Source organism: Lottia gigantea, assembly GCF_000327385.1.
Source record: "Lottia gigantea unplaced genomic scaffold LOTGIsca_42, whole genome shotgun sequence".
Taxonomy (NCBI): domain Eukaryota; kingdom Metazoa; phylum Mollusca; class Gastropoda; family Lottiidae; genus Lottia; species Lottia gigantea.
In genome coordinates this window covers 1,578,342-1,591,479 of record NW_008709463.1, presented here as the reverse complement: position 1 = coordinate 1,591,479, position 13,138 = coordinate 1,578,342, and positions in this window count along the sequence as shown.

The window sequence follows — 13,138 nt, the reverse complement described above, 5'->3', positions numbered from 1 at the left end:
ACCGACCAATTCCATTACTAACTAAACACTATACACTATCATGCCTCTGGATTTATTACTTGCCCCATCCGAACTATCAAGTCTAGCTACGATCTTGGTTTCAGAACAGCCTAGTTTCGCTTAAATTCTGATATCTTTGAACTGTGATTAATATCTGATATTGTTTTATTTAGTCAAGGGTATTTAACTTTAACTTATGTGGAACGTTTTTATTAGTATATATTTGGTACTTTAAAAATCATCAGTAGAATTCCTCATAATTTCTTTTCTATTTCGTAATGAGTTTCACAGATAGCATGATACACGTACTTACAATCGAAACTTACTGATACAATTTTATAAAAACTTCAAGAAGCTGAATCGTTACGGCTCAATAAAGTTAGAAATAGAATACGATTCAACAGTTTTATGCTAAATTTCCCTCATTACACACTCCACTGGTATGGTATTTGGAGCACAGAAAGTATGATTTGAGATCACTTATGAAAATGGCATACAATTCTTTTGGAAAAGTTGCTCTCGTTGCACACTTCATGGTGATACTGGTCTTCATGAGCCAAGAAGGTACGATTTGAAATCAATTCTGAAAAAGGCATGCAGTTGTTTTGACACCACTTGCACACTTCACGTCGGTATTGGTCAATTCTGAAATTGACATGGCGCTGTGATCAGATTGTGTTGGTGATAAGAAAACAGCATGGATTATTCCAGAAAACAAACAACTAAGTTTTAGTAACAGATGGTGTACCTGCTACAGTCCACGGATTCTGGTAACATGCAGAGTGTGGAAATACTGGTTCAATAATGAAATAGGGCATCGATTCCTCTAGAGTGCTAATTAGGTCTCTTATCGGTTTACATACATACATGTAATATTGGACTGAAACTTATACAATAACTAATTGATTTGTTAACGACATTAGCAGTCGCATGCAATTAGATCATTACATGTGGTCGTATGTTACGTTTGGTATAAGTTTTGTCGAAAGCCGAACGGCTCAATGAGTTGGACAGTTGTCGGTGGGGTTCGAAAGTCACACACGGTCCAAAAATGGTACCAAACCTATATTCCATCCTCGACATTCTCTTTCTTGGTCAAAATATCTCTCCATCTAGCTCTTAGAGAGGGGAATTTCTGATGCCAAGGCTAGTACTTTCGGGAAGTAATATTATATTTGTAAAGGTCTGATTGATCTTCTTTGTTGTACAATCTTTTATCAACGTGACCGAATAACATTTGTAGGAAAAGATAAGCCACAAAGTTCCTTCTTTGATAAAACTGGTGTGGCGTGATTAAAGCGAACATTTTGTGGTCTTCTGTTACCGTTTATCAGATAGCGGTATTGGTTTATCATCCTAAAAACTACAGGGAACTGACGTCATGCCCGGAATACCACATGACTTATCAATAGCAATTACTTATCAACTCACAACTAGCAAAAGACATTTTCTAGAAAGGCTAAAAACAAGGTTCGTGTTAAATACCAAACGTCTACTAGCACCAATCGACCCATGAGCCAGATGTGAGAAATTGCGCAGATCATGGATCACGCTGTAATAGCTTCTGATAAACAACGCTGTATATTGTAACCTTGAAATTGTATGGTATTCTCACCTGCTGGACACCTCTAGTGATTCGACCTTAATGATAAAACAATACATCTATTAATCACTCTTCAACATTCTTTTAAAATCTTTCTCAATATTCAACATAGAACAGTTTCAATTCTGTAGAGAAAGTAGACTAAGTAAGGTTATATTTGACCAGTGATGTAGTCCGGGGGGTGAATGAATCGTTTAGACTAGTTGACGACTCGAGTGGACAGTCATGACTGGTATGGTCAGTAAGTGATTTAACTCTGAATAAAAATTGAGCTGGAGATAAGCTGGACATGTGACCTGAAGCTAGGCTGGTATATTAGACATATTTACTGTCAATTCGGATTACAATCAACTCTGATTCTTTTTCCAATAATAATCAACTAGGAATGTTATTAATAATCGCACATGGTTTTGTTGTTAACGAAATATTTCATGGTTAGAAAACTGTTACTGTTGTAAAACTTGTTATTGCACTGTTGTTGAATGTATGGCTGTTTTCAAAACTTATAGTGTAAGCTGGTAAGAAAATTGTTTTACTATTAATTGAAATCTTGAATGTGGTTAAGTTATTGGTATTCTTAAAGGCTTGGTAAAGAAGTTTTCTTAATTTTGTATGTATATTGGACACACTGATAGCATGAATTTGCACCATTCCAATTTTAAATAAGACGTCCGGGTACCTGCAATTCTACTAAAACTTAGCATTTGGTGACGTCATTTATTGCGCAGGACCATATGTAATAAAGCATTTTTTGCGATTTGTGACGTCATCAAATACACATTAACGTGTTTCTAGCATCAGTTGGAATACTTTTGGGCAAAACGTTGAAATTCTAGGTGTTTAAGATCTGAAGTATGTATTTACATACAGTATTAGAATTGTAAATTATCTTTGCCAATTGTCACTAATTAAGCATTGCGTTAATTAGCCAGACCTTGTAATTATGAATTATTAATTGCGATTTGTTAATTAGTATTGCACCAAGATACAATTAGACATGTAGATAAAACGTGGTTGTAGTATTTGTATTTGGTTAGACATTGAAAAGCGGTGAGCACAATTAACACAACACAAATATGAATATGTTCTGAAAGCAGTGAGTGATACCAAAATATCAACTTCACCGTGTCAAGCTTTTACGAACTTTGTCTTATACCTTGACTGCATTAGCCAACTTTCTTGTATCAAAGAAATTTGACAATGTAACTATTTGGTCGGATATCGAATTTCAGTCTTTCAGCGTCCTCGAAAATAAGCCATAATGTTTACGGTCTTTCTGTCGAGGGCTCTCATCGTACAACGCTAACGTACAATCAAATCAAATCGATGCATTTTGTGATACCAGAAAGGTGGCTACTACAGTCAAGGTATAAGTTGGTAATAGCCTGATATTGTGAAGATGGTATAATATTCTTTGTGTTTTCTATATTTATATGTGCCCGACTCGACAAATCACTGTACAAATGTACTTTTATTTTACAGGTAGCCTAAATCCAAATAAGGAAACTTGTGTAGGCGACATCAAGGTGGGTGTAAACGCTTTAATTCCAATTTAAGAACATTAAAATATTATATAGAATATAAGCCCGGGGTCACAGAGCGGAAATTAGTTTCAAGAATTGTATGGAATCGTGTGACATGAATTTTAAAGGATTCAAACCAAGGAATTAGGCTATGTCAATATGTGGTAATCGTATATGCAAGTTATGTATTTAAGCCAATTTCAACACAATGTGCTTCCATCAATATATCTTGTGATGGATGTTTAAAGGACTGCGATCCGGTATTTTGATTCCTTAAAGGATGACGACCGAGCAATGATTATCAATGTAGCAATGGAACTTTAAGGGATTATTACAGTCTAGGTTAATACTGGAAGGATCAAAGGCGACAATTCAGTAATTTAGAAGAAATAGACTCTGCAATTGTTTTCAATGTGGCATTAGAACTTTAATGGATTATTACAGTCCTGTGATAAATACTGGTAGAATCAAGGGCGATAATTCATGGTGTTTCAATATCTATAGCAATTAGTAATGTAAAGGATTTCAAACCAGTAATTAACGTGTATCTGATAAAATGTTGCAGAAGTATTTATAAAAGTGAGATATTATGTGATGTATATGTAATCTAGAAGTATAAAACTAATATGTAAATGAAATGAATGGAGTTTTACGTCCTACTGTTCTGTAATTAATGTGTTAATGAAGACGACTCTGTAACGTGGGATATTGAATGTATCTTTGAGTAGGCCTATCGGTGTAAAGATGAGCCGATATTGTTACGGAAAGAAAGAAAACGTTATAGCGTTATTTTGTTATATCTTGTGATGACGTAAAAGGGATGGTTTAGTATTGTGTGGTATATCTAAGCCAATTCACTGAAATCATCTTTTATATTCAAAGGAAGAGTATATTTTAAGAGTGTGTATTAAACTATGGAAACATTACGATCAAAACGTATTGAAGAAGGCTTACGAAGAGAGGTTCTTACTATATTAGATGTGTGAAGAAGTGTTTTTGGATAGTGTGGCATTATTCCCATTGTGGCGATTTAGGAAGTAAAGGAGTAGCGTCAGGGCGGAAAATAGTTCTGAAGAATTCAAAATTCAGAATGGATTCTGGAAGTAGTGACGTCAATTTCGAACCGGATGCAAAAAGGAGTAAATATCGAGAAATTTTCGATCCGGTAAGACATATTTTTTAGTTTCGTCCACTTGCTTATTATATATAAAATATTTTCCACGATATTATTTGACGTTTTGCCTAGTCGTTGTGACGTTCCATGAAATGATTATTTATTTGTGGTCTGTATCATTATTTCATCATTAAGTTATCTCCCTTCCTATATTGAATCGTTTGGTACAGAAATATTCTTCCTACGACTTGTTGACATGTTGTTGGTGCAGACATCGTTGATTAGGTTGTCTGATATTTTTTGTTCTTCAAAACAATCTTCAATTCAGGTATTTTCGTATTCTTTTTGTATGCCCAGGATCGGATTCAGGATCGGATTCAGGATCGGTTACGAAATAACTATCTTTGTGCACCAGTATGAGGGGTGACTCTAGCCAGGCATCAGTAGGCTGAGCATACTCATCTGGCTTAAATGCGACTCAACTCCACAGTCGTGTGTCCACACACCTAGTTATTTTTGTATTTTTAAAAAATCCATCTATCTATCTATTTACCAGTCAGCGAATCAAGCTGGCGAGATATTTTGATTCATATTATGCCTTCACAGTTCTACATTTTTGTAGCTGGTTATGAATTGAGAGTTTATGGGCGATTTTTCCAAAGGGCGTAGGTCTATCTAGACAATTGAGGGGGTGTGGGAGGCTAAAATGAGCCGAAGCACCTTGAGGCCGAAGCCCCTTGAGGCCGGGACTCTGGGAGAAGGCAACGGGTTGAATTTTGAGCATGTAAAGGGCTTAAATTTCACTTCCTCACAAGTCTAATGTAGGGGGTGGGGCTTGCATAGCCCAATGCCCTACTCTCCTTCCTCTAAAAAAAAAACTATGGTTAACTTGGCACCAATTTGTCTCGATCAATTGGACCTATAAGAAATTTCAAACATGAAATCGATTTTCAATAAAAGTTTTAAATTACACAAATGATAAATTAGAAACATTTAAAAAAAAATATCATTTTAAAAAATCAAACTTTTAAAAAAAAAATTCCAGTTTGTCACGTGAAAAACTTCTTTGATTCTTATCTTATCAATATAAGTTATCCTGTTTGACGTCATATTGACGTCATCAATATTTATTGAGAATCGTGTGACTGCATTCTAAGTTGTTATAACCAGGTTTTATGTTGATTCTATATCGTTCTAACGTTTATTTAGTTAATGCATTTTATTGGGATTTCTTCTTTTTGTGAATGTCACTAGTTTCCAGTTAGTTAGAGATACTCGACATATTCATTAGGAAGTCACTTTAATCGACATATGAAACGTTATTTGATGGGAATTATTGATATATATATATTATATCTGCTTCATTGGTTTAACTAATAGAGAATTATATTGGCGTTTTGAATATTCCCCCATGTTTTTATTTATATTAGGGGCATATACCTCTAGACGACCACTGATGTGGACCTTCAGAACACTTCTCGAGGGTTAAAGGGTATTTGGGTGGCACACGCTTGGAAGTTTTCGCTTTTTATAATTCCAGCAATAAGTCGGCCTATACGTTTTGAGAATGGGAATCTTACTTCGTGTTCGTGTGCAAATTAATACAAAATGTCCCCATAATTATAAATGTCGGGATTTGAATGGTTGACGTCACTAATAGGCCTAGCAACCCATAAGAAGAAACACGGTTTAAATAATGCCGAAAAAGTTCGCCCAGGAGAAATGCATATAGAATTTGGTTTGGCATTTGTTTTCAATAGCCATGTGACCACGTGACTTTATCACCGTATCTGTAATCTTGACCTTGACCTTGGACTATAAACTTGATATTTCAATGACGTCAGAACGACTTTAAATGTTTGTCTTCTATCATTATTGACATATCAACCAGTTTTCAGAGTCTTTTCGTTACTTTGATGGCCTCTTCAAAAGAACGAAGGCCTAATTATTGATTTAACTCGTTTTGAAACAATTACAGTAAGCTGTGCAAGTTAGAAATTATATGACCTTGAAATTGCGACCTTCTTATAAGGTGACGATGACGTCATAGCAGGCGAGGCGAAATTTTGTATATTTGAGCCAAATGCTTAAGTTCAATGGGCTATAGCCTCCTGTTCTTATTTCTGTTGTCTATTAGGGGCCTACACCGGTGAACATAAGGGTAGGGATATCAGAGAAGGGAAAGAATGAAAGAGTTGAATCGAAGGGCTAATCAGACATCTTTGTAGACAGACAATTTAAAAGTTTGTGCTTATTTGTCGAAGACTGGACATTGCCGTTCTCGGCAAAAATAAAAAATAACAACAGGGTCGACTACCAATTTCCTAAACAGGCGAACCACGTAAGTGCATATCGTAAAAACTGATTTGACCTTGAACGATATAGTATTGACCTTGATATGATTTCCCATGACGTCATGACACTTGTAATGAAATATTTGTCCTATATAATTATTGACATAGTAAATAGTTCTCTAGGCGTGAGTTTTTATAAAGATTTGTTAAAGCTGGTCTAATCGTCCTGATCTATTGACACTATCACGTGTACTATATTCAGGTGAAAATATAAATCATACAAGCTGAGAAAGACCGAGCACCTTCAAATATTTCTGTAATTAAAGGGATTGTAAAGAGTTTTTCTAAATTTTGTATGTGTATCGGGGACACTGTTAGCATCAATTTGCACCATTCAAATTTGCAATCAGACGTCTGTTTGACGTCCTGCAATTCCACTAAGACTAAATGTTTGATGACGTCACTTATCGCAAAATATGCTTTACCATATAAGGCTTTTGCAATTATGCATAAAACGTTTAGTTTTATCCACAGTACTAGCAACTGGCGACATCTTAGAGAATCTGGGCGCTTCACAAACTGTCATAGGTTGTTTACTTTTTTGTAAATCATGTAGTCGGCTTGCTTATTTTGGAATCTGCGACCATTGCCAAGTGGAAGTCATCTAAATTGCTGTCTGTTTGTACAAAGAGTGATAAACTCAATTAGCTAGAAATAGTCCTAGCTATAAAGAATAATGACTTGTCTACAAATCGATATGTTTTTTTTTTCTTGTGACAAAATTAATTACCTTCGGTTAATTGCCTATAATTAACTAGTTATTATTTTTAAAGAGAATGTAATATATCATTTTGCCTTTGACTAACAAAAGAAATAAAATGGCGTCGATTAGAAAATAATTGTCTATGTCAATAACTGTGTATTTCTTTCAAACTATTTGAGAAGGTCGTGTGTGGGTTAGAATCGGTCTATATACGTCAGAATTTCATTGTATAAAGCATGGTGCCACAATTCTTGGACGAAAAACTTTTAAATTTTCTAAAATGAATTTTAAAAAGGCTTTTTCCATTAAGGGATTCCACTAAAACTAAGAGCTTTATGACGCCACTAATTACGAAGGGCAAGCAAATTTGCGATAAGTGACGTCATCAAATACTTACTTTTTTTGGAATTGCAGGAAATTTGAATTGTGCTAATTGATGCTTTCTGTGTCTAGGATACAGGTAAAAAAAATAGAAAACCTCTTTACAATCCCTTTAATAATCGGCATACGTTGATAAACTTGCAATGAAATATCAACAAAAAAAAAAACAATTCTATATGAGAAAATTGGCAGACGTAACTATTGAATGAATGAATGAATGAATGAATGAATGAATGAATGAATGAATGAATGAATGAATGAATGAATGAATGAATGAATGAATGAATGAATGAATGAACGAGTCAGTGTATGAATAGTTCATGGTTCATTGTGCATCATGAAACCTAATAACATTAAATTTGCACCATTTTATTCAACTACATTTCTTAACACAAATTTTCATTTAGAAATTGCGTTTGCAGCTCAAAATTCTTAAACCTTTTGCTCTCCCCATTGGATAATTAAATATCTTACTTCTCGTCTGACACCCATGAATCCTTCTCTAGGTAAGAAAAAATTATGCTGCCTGTGTCAGTACTTCTGAGGGTCAGCCTGGTTGCGGTCTCACACCCGTTATACTCATTGACAGTGGCATAGATCGTTTGGTAGCTAGTTACATTGTCGTCTGCTAGTCGATAAGGTCTCATGGGTTTGATTCCTCTATGAAATATTCAAAAGCCACTGTCACTGTCGGTGCTTTCGGGAGTCAGTTTGGTATCGACTACCAACCCTTATCACCCAAACAGGAATATGTTCTCGAGGCAATTCGTTCAAGCACTAATGTGTATGATATAATGATAGAAAAATTGGAAATAAACTGAAAAAACGTCATAATTTACTACATATTGAGAAGTAATATCAAATTATAAAATATTTTTTAACAATGACAGTCTTGACAACTGATAGCTTCAATCAATGTTTGTGCAAACTTCCATGAAATTGAAATAGTTAGTTTGCTTGAATTGTCGAGGCATCAGAACCATTAGCTATAACAAGGTTTTACTATCGATAATAATTTACTGTACATTCATTCCGTATCACTTCATATACATGTACTTAAATCAATTCAAAACTATCGTACCCAACTACCTAATGCTATCACTTCCCCCGATACATATAAACATTTCAGAAAACCTCTTTACAGTTCATTCAAATCAATTTGAAACTATCGTACCCAACTATCTAGCTGACTGTTCAAGGTGTAGTCAACCAACTCCGTACGAAGTTCGCATGAGTCCAACCTAGGCCTACTCTTTGCCAAATTATCAACTGGACCATACCTAAGAATGCTGGTTGGTTAGTAGATGACAGGTCAACGTTTGCTTGCAAAATATTCGTACAAGCAACGCAATTCCAGGAACCAATATCTTGCCCAAAGCAGGACAGAATCTGGAGCATTAATAGTATTATAGTGGACTCCCAAAACCAAAGGCAAGCGAAGGCCGCTCTTGATACAATTATCACCAGGACAATACCTCAGAATGCTTATCACCTTTCATTTTAGCCCCATTTTTAGAAAATAGCCACACCCCAAATATCTAGCATGGCTGCTCCAAGCTACAGAGGACTGTGCTTGGTACAAAGGGGGGTTTCTGTGGTCAGAATGTATGATACTGAGTTTCCTTAGAATAGACCTTCATTGTCTTTATTTCGTGCACTTTTCTTCTTCCGTAGACGCAATCGCTGGCCTCTGCTCCTTCGGAAAGACATCTTTTTACATAAAGCCAGAAGTTACAACATCTTTTCAATTAAATCTTTTCCAAAAGTTGAACTTATTCGATTAAATTTCATCCACGTCACCCAGACGGTTGTTCATTAAAAGGGATGGCAAAGCTCGTCTTAATAAATACAGACGGTAGTTGCTGAGATCAAATTGCAAATCTCGTCTAAATAGATACAGATAATAAATCCTAATACTGACATCTTTCTAGAATCTTGTTGACATTCAAATCTTGGAACGTTCTAAAAATAGATGCGAGTCTTCGATTGACAATTTGAGCTATGGAAGTAAATTGGATTCTGTGCTAATCGTCGTCTTCCTGCCGAATAACTCTCACTTCGATTTTACCAGCGTCTCTCCTAAAACAATTCTATGAACTTTGGCAGTCGGGGAGAAAATCTAAAACCGGTCAATATTCCGACTGCCATGATAGAGTCGTTGACAAAGTGGAACTGTGAAACAGTGTAGAGCGGAGTTTCAGGCACCATCACTCTATAGGAATTGGCAGTATATTGAAGCTATATCTTCATAATACATATTCAAAAGCCGTTAGCTATATAAGTGTCGGGGTTGATTGTATGAATTCGTGTCGTAGTGTGAGACGATAGTTAAGTATATCGAGATATCGGTCGGTACAGGGTTAATATATGGTGACTGTATGGTATAATAAGGCTATTATTTTTATATACGCCGATTTTCTCGGCATGTTGCTTTAATTTTGGATTTAATTTTGGAACATAAACAAATCAAGGCTGCAATCTGTGTTGGATTATATAATGGACATACAATAATGGATACACGAACAACCGGAGGCTGCTTGGTAAGATCATCGTTTGTATATTTGCATATAGCCGTCTATTTGATCGATCTCAATGAAATTACAGCTGCTTTTATTTCAAAGCAAGCTGGAGTCTAGGCTATTGACGTTCATTATATTTTATTTTTAAGTATGACAAGTGATCAGAAATAAACGTTTCGAGTTAAATCTAGGCTTAGATGAATTTCTTGGAAATTTTATCGATTTTTCAACTGTCAAGAGAATATTATAGGAATTAAAATGGATTGGGAACATCTGTCCTTTAAAACATAACAGTATGATTTACGCTGGGTTAAAGGACAAATATTACTAGGGTCACTGGCGATCTCGGCTCAAATCGGAATGGCTTGGAATCGCCGTCCTAGGAGACCTTGATAATCACAGGCTTAAAAGCAGTCTTAGATATGAATATACAAATGTCATTAAACAAGTTATCTATACGCTCATGTTTATATTATATGGAAAGGGTATAAAACTATCGTGTCCATGTAGTTTTAAAAGATGATATATTTTGTGTCCGAGTCGGGGATAGTGTAGGATAGTAGACGAAAGGAAAAGGTTGTTTGTACTACAAATCATATACAAGCCCTGCATAACAATATACAATCATTTATTATTCGCCATTGTCCAAAGTCATTAAATATGATTGCACATTATTATACAATATAATACAATGTGGTTTATAATATAGATAGAGCGTATGTAGAAAATGCATGAAAGGGGAAGGGGGGAGGGTAAAATGAGATGTGTCTCTCAGGAGGGTAGAAGCCCCTTTAGGCCGGGGGTCAGAGGCCCTTAGAAGCCACTTTAAAATAAAACATTCCATAAGCCTGAGGGGTGGAGGTGGGCCCACCCTTTAAATAGGCCACTGAATATTGAGATATAGGCATGCTATAATCGGTGGACACAGGGGTATCGAATGTTGTGGTCCTAGTGAAGACTAAATATAAGATTATAAAGGGTGACATCGTGTATTAACACTATCTCAGGACACAAGGTCATTCCGAGGTCTCAAACTATCGAACTATCAGGCACCGAGGTACAAACTCGAGATTGGAAAAGAAAACGGACAATGTCATGTAGTGTACAATGAAAAACTTCAGCTTTTCACCTTTCTCAAGGGTTGACCTCTGTATACTGAAAACTGACAAATTATTGCCTAAATCCCTGAAAACTGGAAAATATGGAATTCGCCATTTGCGTGAGATTTTTGTTAAACAGCTGTATGAACATGTCTCCAAAATATTAATTTAGCTTTTCCATGCTTTCAAATTCTCGTTTTTTCGTTACAGATTAATTTCTTCCTTTGCCAATTGACTAATTAACTTAATTGCAAGTGTATACAAAGCCGATCTTTATGTTACCTATAGACCTATTATTAATGATGGTCGTATCTAATTAATTTGATAGATAGATTATTCCAGTATTAATATTAACTAATATATATTTAATAGATAGATAATTATTATGTTTGAAATATGTCACGCTGTGAAGTTTTAATATCTCTATACAATTGATGTATTGAGCACTATCTTAACACTGGTATTTCTATATCGCTCTACAATTGATGTATTGAGCACTATCTTAACAGTGGTATTTCTATATCGCTCTACAATTGATGTATTGAGCACTATTTTAACAGTGGTATTTCTATATCGCTCTACAATTGATGTATTGAGCACTATTTTAACAGTGGTATTTCTATATCGCTCTACAATTGATGTATTGAGCACTATCTTAACACTGGTATTTCTATATCGCTCTACAATTGATGTATTGAGCACTATTTTAACAGTGGTATTTCTATATCGCTCTTCAGTTGATGTATTGAGCACTATCTTAACAGTGGTATTTCTATATCGCTCTACAATTGATGTATTGAGCACTATCTTAACACTGGTATTTCTATATCGCTCTACAATTGATGTATTGAGCACTATTTTAACAATGGTATTTCTATGTCGCTCTACAATTGATGTATTGAGCACTATTTTAACAATGGTATTTCTATATCGCTCTACAATTGATGTATTGAGCACTATCTTAACACTGGTATTTCTATATCGCTCTACAATTGATGTATTGAGCACTATCTTAACACTTGTATTTCTATATCGCTCTACAATTGATGTATTGAGCACTATCTTAACACTGGTATTTCTATTTCGCTCTACAATTGATGTAATGAGCACTATCTTAACACTGGTATTTCTATATCGCTCTACAATTGATGTATTGAGCACTATATTAACACTGGTATTTCTATATCGCTCTACAATTAATGTATTGAGCACTATTTTAACACTGGTATTTCTATATCACTCTACAATTGATGTATTGAGCACTATTTTAACACTGGTATTTCTATATCACCCTACAATTGATGTATTGAGCACTATTTTAACAGTGGTATTTATATATCGCTCTACAATTGATGTATTGAGCACTATTTTAACGGTGGTATTTCTATATCGCTCTACAATTGATGTATTGAGCACTATCTTAACACTGGTATTTCTATATCGCTCTACAATTGATGTATTGGGCACTATATTAACAATGGTATTTCTATATTGCTCTACAATTGATGTATTGAGCACTATCTTAACAGTAGTATTTATATATCGCTCTACAATTGATGTATTGAGTACTATTTTAACGGTGGTATTTCTATATCGCTCTACAATTGATGTATTGAGTACTATTTTAACAGTGGTATTTCTATATCGCTCTACAATTGATGTATTGAGTACTATTTTAACAGTGGTATTTGTATATCACTCTACAATTGATGTATTGAGTACTATTTTAACAGTGGTATTTCTATATCGCTCTACAATTGATGTGTTGAGTACTATTTTAACACTGGTATTTCTATATCGCTCTACAATTGATGTATTGAGCACTATTTTAACAGTGGTAT